General features: G+C 42.6%; 1 long non-coding RNA gene across 2 annotated transcripts in view; it reads right to left on the bottom strand.

Annotated features, from left to right (window-relative positions):
- LOC102148050 (uncharacterized) overlaps positions 1 to 4,093 on the bottom strand; it is a 28,907-nt gene extending 24,814 nt beyond the window's left edge. Inside the window, exon 1 of one of the 2 annotated variants that reach the window (XR_002802950.2) lies at positions 3,964 to 4,093. This is a non-coding gene — a long non-coding RNA (uncharacterized lncRNA). The remainder of the gene's footprint in view (positions 1 to 3,963) is intronic. The other variant, XR_011430762.1, reaches the window with a different exon arrangement.
- Positions 4,094 to 15,058: the final 10,965 nt, after the last annotated feature.

The raw sequence follows: 15,058 nt of genomic DNA, 5'->3' as shown, positions 1-15,058 counted from the left end.
GAGCTGCCCTCTTATTTCTTCACCTCTAAGGTCCTGGAGGTCACGGTTCCCAGTACCTCTGGGTGGATCTGGGAGCTCTTGCGACATCCAAGCTGAGAACATCGGTGCAAAGCCGGGACACTGGGTTTTCCCTGCAACGCCCCTCTCCAGAGCGAGTTCTCTGGAACTCAAGCTCATCACTGTTAGGTCCGTGCTCAGAACGCGCCTTTTTCTTCTTAGTCTGTTGTTGTTGTTAACCCAGCTGCTTTATTCTAGAAATGAGGACCCCAAAGCCCCACGGGTTCAGGGACTAGACGGAGTTTACAGAGCTGGCGGGGAGCAGGTGGATGCTTCATTTCCAACCCGCACAAACTAGTAGGGGCACTGCCAAATAATACGTTCTGAGTTGGCAAAGGGCATTCAGTTTGGCCCCTTCGACCTCAGACTAAGCGAGTGGCTGAGTGAAGCACCCTGGGGCCCGCTTCCCACTTGCAGCCTGCTCCGGGGGCTTCCTGCTTTGCTAAAAGCCTGAAGGACACAGGGCTGTCCCTCTGCCGGCTGCTGCTGGTCTGGACAGAAGCAACTGAGGATCTTTGTGAAAGCTGGGGAACGGGAGAGAAAGAGACACAGAGACAGAGGCAGAGACAGAGCGAGGAGATGTCATCCAGATGGGTATAACAGGAAAGAAGCCGGCAGTCAGCGAAGCCGATGGACACCGCCAGGCAATGGCTTTGCATGAAACAGTCTGGAGCAAGTGGATGAGGTCAGTTTATTTTGAAATGAGAATGTCTCGTGTCAGGCGCTGTCCTCACTGAAACCTTGCTCACCTGTGTTGCAAGTGGGAGTCAGAGCTGGCTCTGGATCTTGGTGTGTCACACCAGGCCCGGGGAAGGGCACGGCCAAGAGTCAGCAACTTGCCACCTGGATCATTTGAGATGTCCAGCCTCTCGTAAGCCTGGCACACAGCTCTGGCCGCAGATGCACCCGCACTGGTGTTTGTCCAGACGACTCTGGGGCGGGACTGCTGCTTTTCCTCCCCGCCTTATCTACACGTTTCTTAAACTAGATGGTGCCCCCGAGCCGTGGGCCAGGTGCTGTGGGTGGTAGACAGGCAGAGGTAAGGCAGTCAGTTGTCGTTTGGCTATTCAGCACATTTTTATTGACCACCTACTGTATGCCAGGCACTGTTCTAAGAGCTGAAATACAGCCAAGGCGAGTCCTTGCCCTCCTGGAACTTACGTGGTGGTCCCGAGAGACAGTTTATAAACAGACCAACATCTAAGATATAAGGCGACGATAAAAAAATAAAGCTTAGCTGGGGGCTGGAGAGCAACAGCAGGGTCTCTTTTAGATGGGGAAGAGGAAGCAGGTTTGAAGTTGTTCCAGAACCTATATCATCCATGTTTTGGGTAAGAATGGAGCCCAGGACTCTCAAACACACTTTTGAAAGGGGAGGTGGCTTGAACAGATATTTGTACACCCATGTTCATAACAGCATTATTCACAATAGCCAAAAGGTATTATCAACCCAAATGTCCATCAACGGATGAAGGGATAAACAAAATGAGGTATATCCACACAATGGAATATTATTCAGCCTTAAAAAATGAATGCAAACACACACTACAACATGGATGGACCTTGAAAACATGCCAAGTGAAATAAACTGGAAATTAAAGCACAAATATTGTATGGTTCCACTTATATGAGGTACCTAGAATGGTCAAATTCATAGAGACAGAAAGTAGAATGGTGGTTGCCAAGGGCTGGCGGGAGGGGAGAATGAAGAGTTCCTGTTTAATGGGGACAGAGTTTCAGTTTGGGATAGATGGATGATGGTGATGATTGCACAACAAGGTGAACATACTTAATGCTACTGAACTATTCACTTAAAAATGGCTAAAATCGTAAATGTTACGTTATGTATATGGTACTACAATTAGAAATATTAGCTGGGGGGCCAGCCCAGTAGCGCAGCGGTTAAGTTTGTGTGTTCCACTTCAGCGGCCCGGGATTCGCTGGTTCAAATCCCAGGGGCGGACTTATGCTTATCAAGCCATGCTGTGGCAGGCGTCCCACATATAAAATAGAAGATGGAGGGGCTGGCCCAGTGGCCAAGTGGTTAAGTTCGCGTGCTCCACTGCAGGCGGCCCAGTGTTTCGTTGGTTCCAGTCCTGGGTGCGGACATGGCACTGCTCATTAAACCACGCTGAGGCAGCGTCCCACATGCCACAACTAGAAGGACCCACAACAAAGAATATACAACTATGTACTGGGGGGCTTTGGGGAGAAAAAGGAAAAAAAAATTTTTAAAAAATCAATAAAAAAATAGAAGATGGGCACAGATGTTAGCTCAGGGCCTATCTTCTTCAGCAGAGAGAGGAGAATTGGCAGCAGATGTTAGCTCAGGGCTAATCTTCCTCAAAAAAAAAAAAAATATATATATATATATTAGCTGGAAAAAAAGGGTAGGCGGAGGAGGGAGGAGAAAGGAGGGAAGGGTCAGCAACGACGTTTATTAAGTGAAGCTTACTCTGGACCAGTCAGCCTGTTAAGCATTCTACATACATTATCTCATTTAATCTTTACAACATCCTTAAACATTATATATGATCCCGGTTTACAGATGGACAAAGCAATGCTCAGAACTAAGTGCCTTTCTCACTGGTAACAAATCTCTGATTCAACACCCCCTTCCTCGCTCTCTGCCCACACGATGAACCTACCACCTTAACCCACACGTCGGCACCTTGTCATTTGCAAAAGCCCCCTCTTACACAACTTTCAGTAGAGTTGGTTGACAAATAATTCCATGATGGTAGGGGGCTTAAAGGGGCTCACTGTGTAGGATGAACTCATGAAAAAGATGAGCCAATGAGAATCAGGAAAGCCCAATGGTACAGTTTTAGTTTCAAAAATAATTCATGTCACTCATTGCACAGACAAAGCCAGGTGCTCTTTTGGGCCCTGGCGAGTGTTACAGAGAGAAAGAAGCTGGCTATTCGATGGAGATAAGCTGATCTAATAAAAGAAGGAGAGAAATCAACAGCACCAATTCTGTCAAAAACATGACATAAATGTTATACAGAGATTTGCCCAGGATGCTCAGGAAGCCCAGAGGATCCCAGAGAAGGGGTTTTTCATTCTAAGAAATCAGAAAGTTGTTCTTCCCTAGAAAAATTTAATTACCCTAGTACTTAAACTAGAGGCGTTAACTAGAACCTTAACTTGCAGTTTCTGACACACTTTCACTTCCCCACCCACCTTCCTTCCCACTGGTCAGTTTCCTGGGAAACATCCACATTTTGAGAACAAAAACACCAATAACATGTCATTAGAATGACATCAGCATGACGAGAACATTTTGTTAAAATAACTCCAAGTCCGAAAGTACATGTGATGATTATTTTTAAATGGGATTCATTCCACAGCAGGGATGTGCTGATGAGAAGCTTTTCTTTAAATACAAAAAAATTATTTGATTTCTCAGGATGCTTATCCTCTGAACCAGAACAGTGGTTGTGGTTTAATATGAACTTTGGAACAATCTAAGTAAATTCTGTTCCTCGGAAAGAATGAACACAGCCTCTGGGATTCTGTGATGGAGACAGAGATAATGGGTGTAGCAAAATTTCATTTTTAACTTTCTCCAAGTAAGAATGAGATATCGCTGTTTCAAGAGATTTAGGTTCTTATGTCTAGAGTGAAAGGAGAGTTTGAGAGTATGGTGTCCTGGAGCCCCGTGTCCTGGCTCTGGAGAGCTGACCTGTGTCTGTCTTCCCAACTCTACCTCCAGTGACGTTGGAGGTCTGAAATCAGGCATGGCGGGAGCATTTACACAACAGAAATTTGCAAACACAATCAAGGCTCGCCACCCCCCCGCCCCCCCCACCGCCCCCCACCCCCAATCCCCCAGAGCCAGTTTACCAGCATGCCACTGGGCTGACAACTATACGGTTGTTCTATTAGAAAGTTTCTGCTTACCCCTGAGATCCTGAAATAGATTGTTTCTGCTCTTGTGAACTGCGCCTCTGTGGTTAGAAGTGATGTTACCGTAATTTATGATACAAGGTGGAGCCCTTTGCTCTTGTTTAAAAATACACTGATAGGGTGTTACTGGCCCCACATGGGGGCTATCATAGCTTGCTTAGGAAGGGGAATTTGTAAAAGGCAATTTCTAGTTCTGGCAAGAAACCCTATCTGGGCTCCCAGTAAGGGATTAAGTATCACGCAAGCACATTCTTGCAGCAGGCTGATTCGACTGGGAGGAGAGCTCGGCGGCAACTCAGGGGTTTAGAGGAAACTAACAAATTGCTTCTTCTCAGAGCTGGTGGCAAGGAGCTTTCACTTCAAGAACCGCGGGAACGGCGGACCCCAAAGTGCAGAGCGTAGAGGCAGGATGGGCTTCTTTCTCTTCTTCAGGGAATTGTGCTGACGACATGATCTGGTTCCATGGATTGAGAACATATTTGACCCTATCTGTAAAAGGAATATTTAAGATTCCTGAAACGTTTTGAGTTTCCTAAACAATTTTATCCTCGATTGATTATGCCTTGGTGGCTGAGTTTCAGTCTTAGAAAAGTTACATAAGCGGTGAAATCAAATCTTGTGTATTTAAGACAGTCGGGACCTTATCTACTTAAAAAGTGAGGTCTCATGAGAAAAACTGATTTACTGATTGTGATCTGGCCAGTAAGTTTGAAAGTTCAAGGAAATACATCTTTGAGGAACGAGATGTATCAATATAGCTTGCCAAATATTGATCTAGCGTGCAATTATTCATGTGTATCCTCAAACATTAAAACAAAGATTTACTCGGAAAAAGAGACTTATTTTGGCTTGAATATCAAGGCTAGTTTAAAAATACTATTTCAAGTTCTAGAGAAATTTTATTTTATCAGGACTTCTGAAGAAAAGACTTGCCTTAAAAGAAAACCCCAATCTATATTTTTCTAAGTCTCTCTTTCTGAATGTTAACCAGCAGAATTACAGATGGAATGTGTGATAGGAAGGGGAAAAAAACATAATCAGTGCAAAACACCTATTCTGAGCTGGGCTGCGAGACTAAGTGTGGTTTCTTTTTCTTTGTCTACTTCTTCTCCTCCTTTTTGGAAACGTTCTGTTCAAAAATTGAATTAGGCAGCTCCGCAAAAAGTTAAACGTAGAATTCCCATATGATCCAGCAATTCTACTCCTAGGTGGAACCCAAAAGAATTGAAAACAGGAACTTAAACAGAAACTTGTACACCAGTGTTCATTTTAGCACTGTTTGCAAAAGCCAAAAGGTGGAAACAACCTAGATGTCCATCAACAGATGAATGGATAAACAAAATGTGGTGTATAAATACAATGGAATATTATTCAGCCTTAAAAAAGAAGCAAAGTTCTGACACATGCTACAACATGGATAAACCTTAAAAACACTAAGCCAAGTGAAAGAAATGAGACACGATATGACAACTATGGTATGATTCCACTTATAGGAAACATCTAGAATAGTCAAAATCATAGCAACAGAAAGTGGTAGAATAGAGTTTACCAGGGGTGGGAATGGAGAGTTATTGCTTAATGGGTACAGAGTTTCTGTTTGGGGTGATGAAAAATTTTGGAAATAGCAGTGATGATGGTTGCACAATATTGTGAATGTACTTAATGTAACTGAATCGTACACTTAAAAATTGTTAAAATGGCTAATTTTATGTTATATATATTTTACCATAGTAAAAATATTTTTTAAAAAGACACTATAAAAAATTGAATCTGCTGTAATTCTATATAAAAACACCCATAAGATTGATAGATTTCATATTGCTCCCACTCACCTTTGGTTCTATGAATCTCAAAATTTAACTAAAATTTCATTATTTAGTGTCTGGTATTCTATCTCAGATACACTGTTTAATCAGGAAACTAAGCCTGAGGAATTGGACTTCTACTGCTGGCTTTGAAAGTGTTGAATTGCATCTGCTTGGAAAGCTGTGGCATGAACGATGCCCAGGAGAGCCGGTCCCACTGGGTGTGTGCCAGAGACGGGGCGGGGTGAGGTTACAGGTGTACAGCCAGTGCAGGCAATTAGGGTGTCATGGTTGACAGCCTAGGTTCTGGGCCAGGCTGCCTGGCTTTGTGACCTTACACAAGTGTCTTAACTTCTCTGGGCCTCACTTTCCTTATCTATAAAAGGGAGATAAATAATAGCCACCAGCTCACAGAGCTGTTTTGAGGATCAAGTGAGTCAGTGTGTGACCTGCCTGGCACATAGTCACAGGTAGCGCTTTTTTTTTTTAACTTTTTCTTGAGATTATGATAGTTTACAACCTTGTGAAATTTCAGTTGTACATTATTGTCAGTCATGTTGTAGGTGCACCACCTCACCCTTTGTGCCCTCCCCCCACCCCCCCTTTCCCCTGGTAACCACCAATCAGTTCTCTTTGTCTCTATGTTTAACTTCCACCTATGAGTGGAGTCATACAGAGTTCGTCTTTCTCTGTCTGGCTTATTTCACTTAACATAATACCTTCAAGGTCCATCCATGTTGTTGTGAATGGGACGATTTTGTCTTTTCTTATGGCTGAGTAGTATTCCATTGTGTATATAAACCACATCTTCTTTATCCAATCATCAGTTGATGGGCATTTAGGTTGCTTCCACATCTTGGCTACTGTAAATAAAGCTGCAATGAACATGGGGGTGCATGGGACTTTTGGATTTGCTGATTTCAAGTTCTTTGGATAGATACCCAGTAGTGGGATGGCTGGGTCATAAGGTATTTCTATTTTTAATTTTTTGAGAAATCTCCATACTGTTTTCCATAGTGGCTGCACCAGTTTGCATTCCCACCAACAGTGTATGAGGGTTAGTCACAGGTAGCTTTTTGGTAAAATATCCTATTTATAGTTTCTCCTCTGGCTTAGAATGATTTGGGGGTGAGTTAAATAATATAAAATAATATATTATTTATAATATTATATATTAATAATGTGTGAAGTACTACTCAGAAATGAAAAGGAATGAACTGATGATACATGCAACAATGTGGATGGATCTCGAGAACATTATGTTGGGCAAAAAAAAGCCAATCTCAAAAGCTCACACACTGTATAACATTTATATAACATTCTCAAAATGACAAAATTATCAAGATGGAGAATAGGTTAGTGGTAGCTTAGCAGAATCCATATAAAGACGGAGGATAGATTAGCAGTAGGTGAGTGTTTAGCGGTACCCTAAAAGGAGGAGTATGAGGGGGCCCTTTGTGGTGATGGAACGGTTCTGCACCTGGATTGTGCTGGTGGTTGTACACGCAAAAAAGTGGTATCGAATGCTACATGCACACATTGTACCACTGTCAATTGCCTGGCTTGGATATTGTCCTATAGGTACAGAAGATGTAACCAATGGGGGAAACTGGATGAAGGGTACAGGCAAACTTGCCATCTTTGCAACTTCCTGTGAAACTATAGTTATTTCAAAATAAAGAGTAAAGAAACTCAATAATATGTATGCAATAAGAACAATTCAATAGATGTTGAGTCCATTAAAATGGGGACTAGACAAACATCCTACTCCAATGCTTATGATCCAGAGACAAATGGGAAGTCAGGTGCCCGCTCAACTCCAAAACCCAGCTTCTCTTTCTCCCTTCTTTTTGCCCACACCCCTGGCCACGGTGGCTGTTATCATGATCTCCATCTCAGGTCTGGGATTCTATAATTTGAGAAACTTGGTTCTTCAAACTTAAGTGTGTATAAAACCCCGTGTGGAAAATGCAAATTCTTGGGCCACATCCCAGTAAATCCTTCATTAGTCTGAGGAGGAACCAGACATCCTCATTTGTAATAGGTGCTTCGGGAATGTAGATGTGGTTCATTCTTAGTCTACCTTTGAAGACCACTGACCCAGCATCTCAGGACTCTACCATCAGAATGTTCCAGCATTCCCAAGCACTGGGGACAATCTAAGGTGACCAATCAGGACTGAGGGATTTCCCAGGACGTAGATATTTCAGTGCTAAAACTGGGCAAGTCCCAGACCAATCAGAACCAGATGGTCACCCTATCAGTTCAGGAGGCAACTGACAGTCCAGGATTACCCTTTATGTGCAGAAAGGTTGGGAGTCCTTCAAGTTGTAGTCAGGTTCCCTCCCTGGGTTGGGCTGGTTAAGCAGAGTGAATTTCACCCTTGAGGAGTCCCAGCTTAGCATTCATTTCACATGTACTAGAATTAACTGAAGGAACCATCTCAAGCCAAATAAAGTGCATTTTCTGTCAAACTCATAAGAAAGAAGAATGGTTAGCAACTGAGAGCTCTTATACCCCAAACCTACTGTAGTTAAGAACTCAGGCTCTGGAATCTAAAGAGATCCAGGTTCAAGTCTAAATTCTCCTGTGCCTTGCTGTCAGCCTTCAACCTCTTTGGACATGAGCTTCCTCTTGTAAAACGATAAAATCCCCTTTTTTTGGCTCTATTTTATCAATTTTTACATTGACTTTATTCATTCCTTTCTTTTATTATTTTTTGAAATTATGTTGTTTTTCTTTCCAAGTTTCTTGAGTTAAAATGTTTATTACTAATCTTTTTTTATTTTCTAGTGAATGCATTTTAAAGCTATACATTTCCCTCTAAATACTGCTTTGTCCTCATCTCATGGGTTTTCATGTATAGCACTCTGTTCTCATTGTTCAGTTCTAATTGGACTGTTATTTCCATTTTGACTTTTTCTTTAACTGGAGAATTCATGTGAAATATGGAGAGTAATCATATCTACCTCACACAGGTGTTATGAGGCTAAACTGAGGTAATAAAAGTAACATCCTTGGTACAGTGCCTGGCACATAATAAGCACTGGCACATAAAAATCTACTCCATAGATTTTAGTGATGCCCTGCATCTGATGAGATGTACCACTGTATCTTAGGGCTGTTCCACCTCTGATCAGAATCTTCCCAGTTTTCCCACCTCTGGTGTCTTTTCCTCCATTTCTTGTAAATATCTCTGCCAGAACCATTCTCCCAAGATGGAAGCCTAATCAAATCATTTTCTTGCTGAAAAACCTAAGGTGGCTCCCTATTGCCAAAACATGCACACAATCTTCAAGAGTCTCCATAACTGCCCTTGAAGGTAAGCCACTCGAGAGTGGAGGCCTTTCCATCACATTCACCACTGTGTCACCAGGCTCAGGAAGAGTTCCTGGAACATGGGAGGTGCTCAATACCTACTAGCTTGGATGAATGAATGAATGACCTATTCTTGTGGATACTCATTTCATTTCCTGAAAGCTCTTCCTACAGATCTTGAATTCCCTACTTCCCCCTTTTGCTTCCGCGTAGAGTTTGTATTTCTCATTAAAAATTGTTTTTATTGAAAGAAGCAGAAACCCACTCTGGCTAGCTTAGGTTGAAACAGGGCATTTATCAAAGGACACAGAGGGTCACTCCAGAACTGGAAGCCTGGGATACAGCCTGACTTGGCATCAGGAAGGACCAGGACTAGAAAGTGGAAAGCACTGGCAGCCCAGGGAGATACCATCTCTCAACTCTGCCTCTCTCCGCACATCTTCATTCCTCTCTTTCTCATAGACTGGCTAGTCTGCGGAAAATATGGGTGCCCAGGGCTCCCTGTTTGACAAATTTCAGGGCCTCTCTGGAGACCACATCTCTTTCAATACTAACTCCAAATTCTCAAGGAAGAGTTGGATTTACCTAGCCTGGATCAGGCCTTGCACCTGTTTCATTCAACAGTAATGGGATGAGCATGGTGTTTTAGTCTAAGCCAGGTATCAGGGGACCCACTCCATGGAAGGGGGAGTGGAGATGGCAGTTAAGGAGTCGTTGTGAGCTGGCAGCATTCCAAAATGCTTCACTAACCCTGGCCTTTCCAAATCTTATTTACATGCCACCTTCATAACAAGTAGGCTAGTACTGACTGCCTAGATATGTATCACAGCTCTGCTACTTCCTAGCTGTGTGACCCTGAGCAAGTTACTTAGCCTTTCTGTGTCTCAGTTTCCTCCTCTGTAGGAGGAGTGTTGTGGGTAGTGAACAAAGTTGATTGGTGTAAAAGTCTTAAAACTGATTGTCACATAGTAAAGAGATCAGAACACACTTAGCTATTATTCTGCTAAGAACTTTTATTATTTTTAAATTCCCTCATGGACCACATAAGATTATTACCATTGCTTATTTTTTTAATATTTTTCCACTTTGAATAATTTTTTAAAAGAAAACTCTGTATCACTGCTATAAATGAAAAATCAATATCATATTTCACAAATAGAAGGTAACCATTTTTAAAAACATACTGAAAATAATGCTAAATTGTAGCCGTACAGCATTGCCTACTGAAGGCTCTGATGAGCCGGTGGCCTGCTGTCTCAGTTCCAGAGGGAGATTTGCCAGTATTAGAGAGGTGTTAAAGACATATTAGCATCACACTGAGACTTTCTTCTCTGAGAATCGTAAGGATGGACCAGACAATGAAAAGGGCATTATGTTCTCACTTCGGGATTCTGTGTGATTAATGCCTTGTCCCTGTACCACTAAAATCCTCTCCCAGACCACAAACAGGGAAACACTGTGTTATATCATCAAATCTCCACTCACATCACAACAATCAGGTTTTTGTTGGTAGGGATCACCACTTCCTTCGGCAGCCCTTGCCAGCATTCTGTATCACCCTGGTCTCTGGCTCTTGGACATGCTGTGCTGCTGGCTGAGTTGACTAGCCCACAAGAGCTAACGCGCCATCGTAAAATGCTGCCGTCACTTCGGGAAACAGCCTAGCAATTCCTCAAAAGGATAAACACAGAGTTACCATGTGACCCAGCAATTCCACTCCTTGGTAAATACCCAAGGTAATTGAAAGCATATGTTCATAACAGCCAAAACGTGGAAATAACCCTTATGTTCATCAACAGATGAATGGATAAATAAAATGGAATATTTGACAACAAAAAAGGATAAAGTATGAATACATGCTACAACATGGAAGGACCTTGAAAACGTTATGCTAAGTAAAAGAAGCTGGTCACAAAGGATCACATGCTGTGTAATTTTGTTGATATGAAATGCACAGCATAGGCAAATCCGTAGAGTCAGAAAGTAGATTAGTGACGCCCTAGGATTACAGGGAGGTAGGGTTGGGGGGAAATGGGGAATGAGGGCTAATGAGTACAGGATTTCTTTTGGGGATGATGAAAATGTTCTAGAAGTAGATAGTGGTGATGGTTGCACAACTCTGTGAATGGACTAAAAGCCATTGAACTGTATACTTTAGATAGGTGAGTTGTATGATACGTGAATTAGATCTCAGCTAAACTATTTTTAAAATAGCTAACTTACGCCTTGGGAGGAGTTGGATGACCAATGCTGTACCTCCCTAGAATGTGTAGCTAATTGCTGCCAGCCAAGCCCACTGACTCATAGGTTGGGTTGCTAGGTCCACATGGTTCTGTTTGTATGGCAGGGATTCTGCCAGTAGCAATGAATTTGAACATGTTAAAAGCTTTCCCTAGGAGAATGGTCACTACGAAGCTCTCAAAAGTAGCCTCTGGCCTTCAGAGTGGCTCAGACCAATCCATTCAATAAATCCATTTCCAGAAAAATTTTTTGAGCACCTACTAAGTGCCAAGCAGTGTCATAGAATCTGGAGACACAGCAATGAAGGAAACTGAAAAGGACACTGCCCTTTTGAAGGTGGCACCCAAGAGACGAGCCAAAAACCAGTTGGCATGTAGAGCTGTTAGATAATTTCAGAAAATGATGGAAGTGCTCCTATGGTAATAAGATAATACAGTGAAAGAGAGTGAAAGAACAGTAGAGGGGAGCCTTCAAATGAGATTCCATTTGAATCTAGACTTGAGTGAGGGGAAGCAGCCCGCCATGGGAAACTCTAGGGAAAGCGTGTCCTGGCAGAGAGAACAAAGCCCCTGCAGCAGGGACAGGCTTGGCATAGCAAAGGTAGAGAAACAAAGCTGGTGCTGTTTGATGATGAGCAAGGGATGAGCGTGGCAAGAGATGGACAGAGAGAGACAGGTGGGGACCCCGCTCACACAGGCTGTAAGGCCGTTGTCAGGAGCTTGGATTTGGTTTCAAGGCAGATGGGAAGCCGTTGTAGAGGGTTTGAAAACAGAGTGACGTGATCTGATTTACCTTTTGAAAAGCTCGCTCTGCATGCCTTGTGGAGAACGGATTGGATTGCGGGAGGGCAGGAGCGGAGCTGAGAGACCTCTTAGGAAACTATGGCCGTCGCCTGTCCTGTTCTGTGTTGTCTTTCTCGTCTCAAAAACAAGGTGAAGAGCCTTTATTTGTTGTTAAAACTGTCCAACTATTTACAAGCCTAATTTGTTTGAACAAAAATGTAGAGGGGTAAGTTGAAATGCACTGGGCCTCTATGCTTCAATTCACGTGGGCACGTGTACAGGTCCTTAATCTCGACCAGACTGAATGCTTTTGTGGGTGGAAGGCATTATTCACCAGGCTGCAACGTCCTCCAGCATGACACCCGACACCACGGGGTAGGGCACGTCACTAATGTGCTCACAGATGTCAAAGGGGTTGAATGATTACTAAAGATTTGAAGACTCTAAATTAAGGGAGGAGATGATAGATAAACAGATAAATAGATAGATAGATAGAGATATATATGTATTACATCCTTCATTTATAAATACATTCATATATAAATTAAAATTCGATTTTTTTATTTTAAATAAATTTAAAATAATAAAATTATAAATCAATATAATTTATTTATAATATATATCCTTCCTTAATTTATTTATATTATATAGTATAGTAATTATATGTTATGTTAGATATTGGTATATTATATATTAAATGTATGTGTGTGTGTCTATATATATATATACCCTTTGATCCCCTATATATAGAAATGTATCCAGTTTGCAATCGCTGCAAGTGAGTTCGCCCAAATCAAAATCATTTAGTTCCATTCAACCCCATTTGGACGAACAGTTCTAACTTAAGGATCGGCACAAGCCTATTAAAGCAGGAATATGGTTTTCTATCATTCAACTCATCCAGGTCAGTTTCTACGGCTGCAATAAGTCCCAGCGCATGTCTAACGGGCCCATTAAAACAATATTTTTTCCTTTGGCTTTGATAATAATACTTTCTCGATGCTGAAAAGCTCTATTATTCTCTTTTTGTGCTGCTTCCCTCTAACCATTCACAGACCAACTTACTTCTGTATAAATAGAGTTTAGGGTATTTCATGTGATACGTATTCATAATCACACTCTACATATTCAAGACAGAGACAGCAAAAACACTCGGGACTGATATCTTTCTAGAGTCTTCCTTTTCCCACAAGGCCTTCATCCAATAGCCAATCAGCTACTGAATCCTATTGATTTTTTTCTGCAATGCCCTGGGGATCCTTCTGCCAGTCCTACTGTCATTAACTTCACGTCTTCATGACCTCTTACCCAGATAATTAAATAGCGTCTCATCTTCCAGTCTCTCCTGCTTCCCCAGTTAAAAACATGATGAGTCAGTCTTGACATCTCCCTCCTGCTCACTGTCCTTGTCTAAACTGTCAACAAGTCCTACTAATTTGGCTGCCTAGGAATCTCTCAAGACTGTCCACACATCTTCATCTGCCTCCTGACACCCATCCTATCTCTCTTCCTAGATTGGATAATTGTGGGAGCCTCCACACTGGTCCCCTGCTTCCACCCTTATCCCTGTACAATCCATTCTCCTTACTCCACTGCCTGAGTAAACTTTTAAAATTGAAAATCTGAGCATGCCGCCCCCCTGCTAGGACACTTCTCTTTGGGCCGAGAATAAAGACCAAATTCCTTAATATGACCTATGAGATGTTATGTGATCTAGCCCCTGCCGCCTGCTCCAGCTCCATGTGGGCTCCAGACTCACCAGCATTCTTTAGGCCCTCCACACACTTTAGGCTTCTTCCTTGCATGAGACATTTGCACATGCTGTTCCTGCTGCTAGAAATGTTCTTCCCATCCCAGATTGCCAAATTGACGCAGTGTACTCTTTAAGTCCCAGCTTAGCCATCATTTCTCAGGAAAGTCTTCACTGCCCATCAGACAAAAATCAGGCTGTTCCATGGTATAGTCTTCATTTCATGCCTCTCTCTCCCACTTCACCTGGCACAGCTGTAATGTCACTCTAATTGGTATCATACTTAACTGACATCTTTCACCCCAACTAGGGTGCAAGTTCCATGAGGACAGAGACTGTATTAGCTATCCATTGCTGAGTAACAAATCATCCCCAAACATGGCAGCCTAAAACAACAGTAATCATCACAGTTAGTATCACAGTGAGTCGGGAAGCTGGTTGTGGCTTATGTGGATGCCTCTGGCTCAGGAGACAATCAAAGTGTTGGCTGGGGCTGCAGCCTCATCTGAAGGCTCAGCTGGGAAAGGATCCAATTCCTGCATACTCCAATAGTTGTTAGCAGGACTCAGTTCCTCGTGGGCTATTGGACTGAGGGACACAGCCCTTCCCTGACTCTTGGCTGGAGAACTTGCGTTGTTCCTGCCAAGTGGGCCTCCCATAGGGCAGCTCACAACATGGTGGCTGGTTCCCTCAGGGCAGGTGAGCATGCAAGAAAGAGCAACAGATGGCAAACAAGAGGGAAATCACAGTCTGTGTCACCTAACCTTTGAAATGACATCCCCTCACTTTTGTCATATTCTATTCATTAGAACTGAGTCACTGGGTTCAGCCCACACCCAAGATGTGAATACCAGGAGGTGGGGGGTCACTGGAGCCCTCTTAGAGGCTGCCTACCACAGAGACCATGTCTGTTTTGACTCATCATTATTTCCCCAAATTATTTTACTCTGGGTCTAGCACATTGCAAATATGTAAATAGTCAATAGTAAATCCCTAAGTTGTCCTAAAATTCTTCCTAAAATATACCAATTGAATCATGTCACATCTGTGTTCAAAAACCTTCACTGGATTCCTGCTTCCCAAACCCTGGTATGTATTTAAGATCCTCCATAACCTGCTTATAAACTGCCTTTTTATTCTAGAAACTACTTGCCACCATCTAAAGACATCTCACAAGGTCGCCTCCATGACTA

This window comes from Equus caballus, chromosome 22 (assembly GCF_041296265.1).
Source record: "Equus caballus isolate H_3958 breed thoroughbred chromosome 22, TB-T2T, whole genome shotgun sequence".
NCBI classification, from domain to species: Eukaryota; Metazoa; Chordata; class Mammalia; order Perissodactyla; family Equidae; genus Equus; species Equus caballus.
This window is presented reverse-complemented; position numbering and strand designations above follow the sequence as displayed.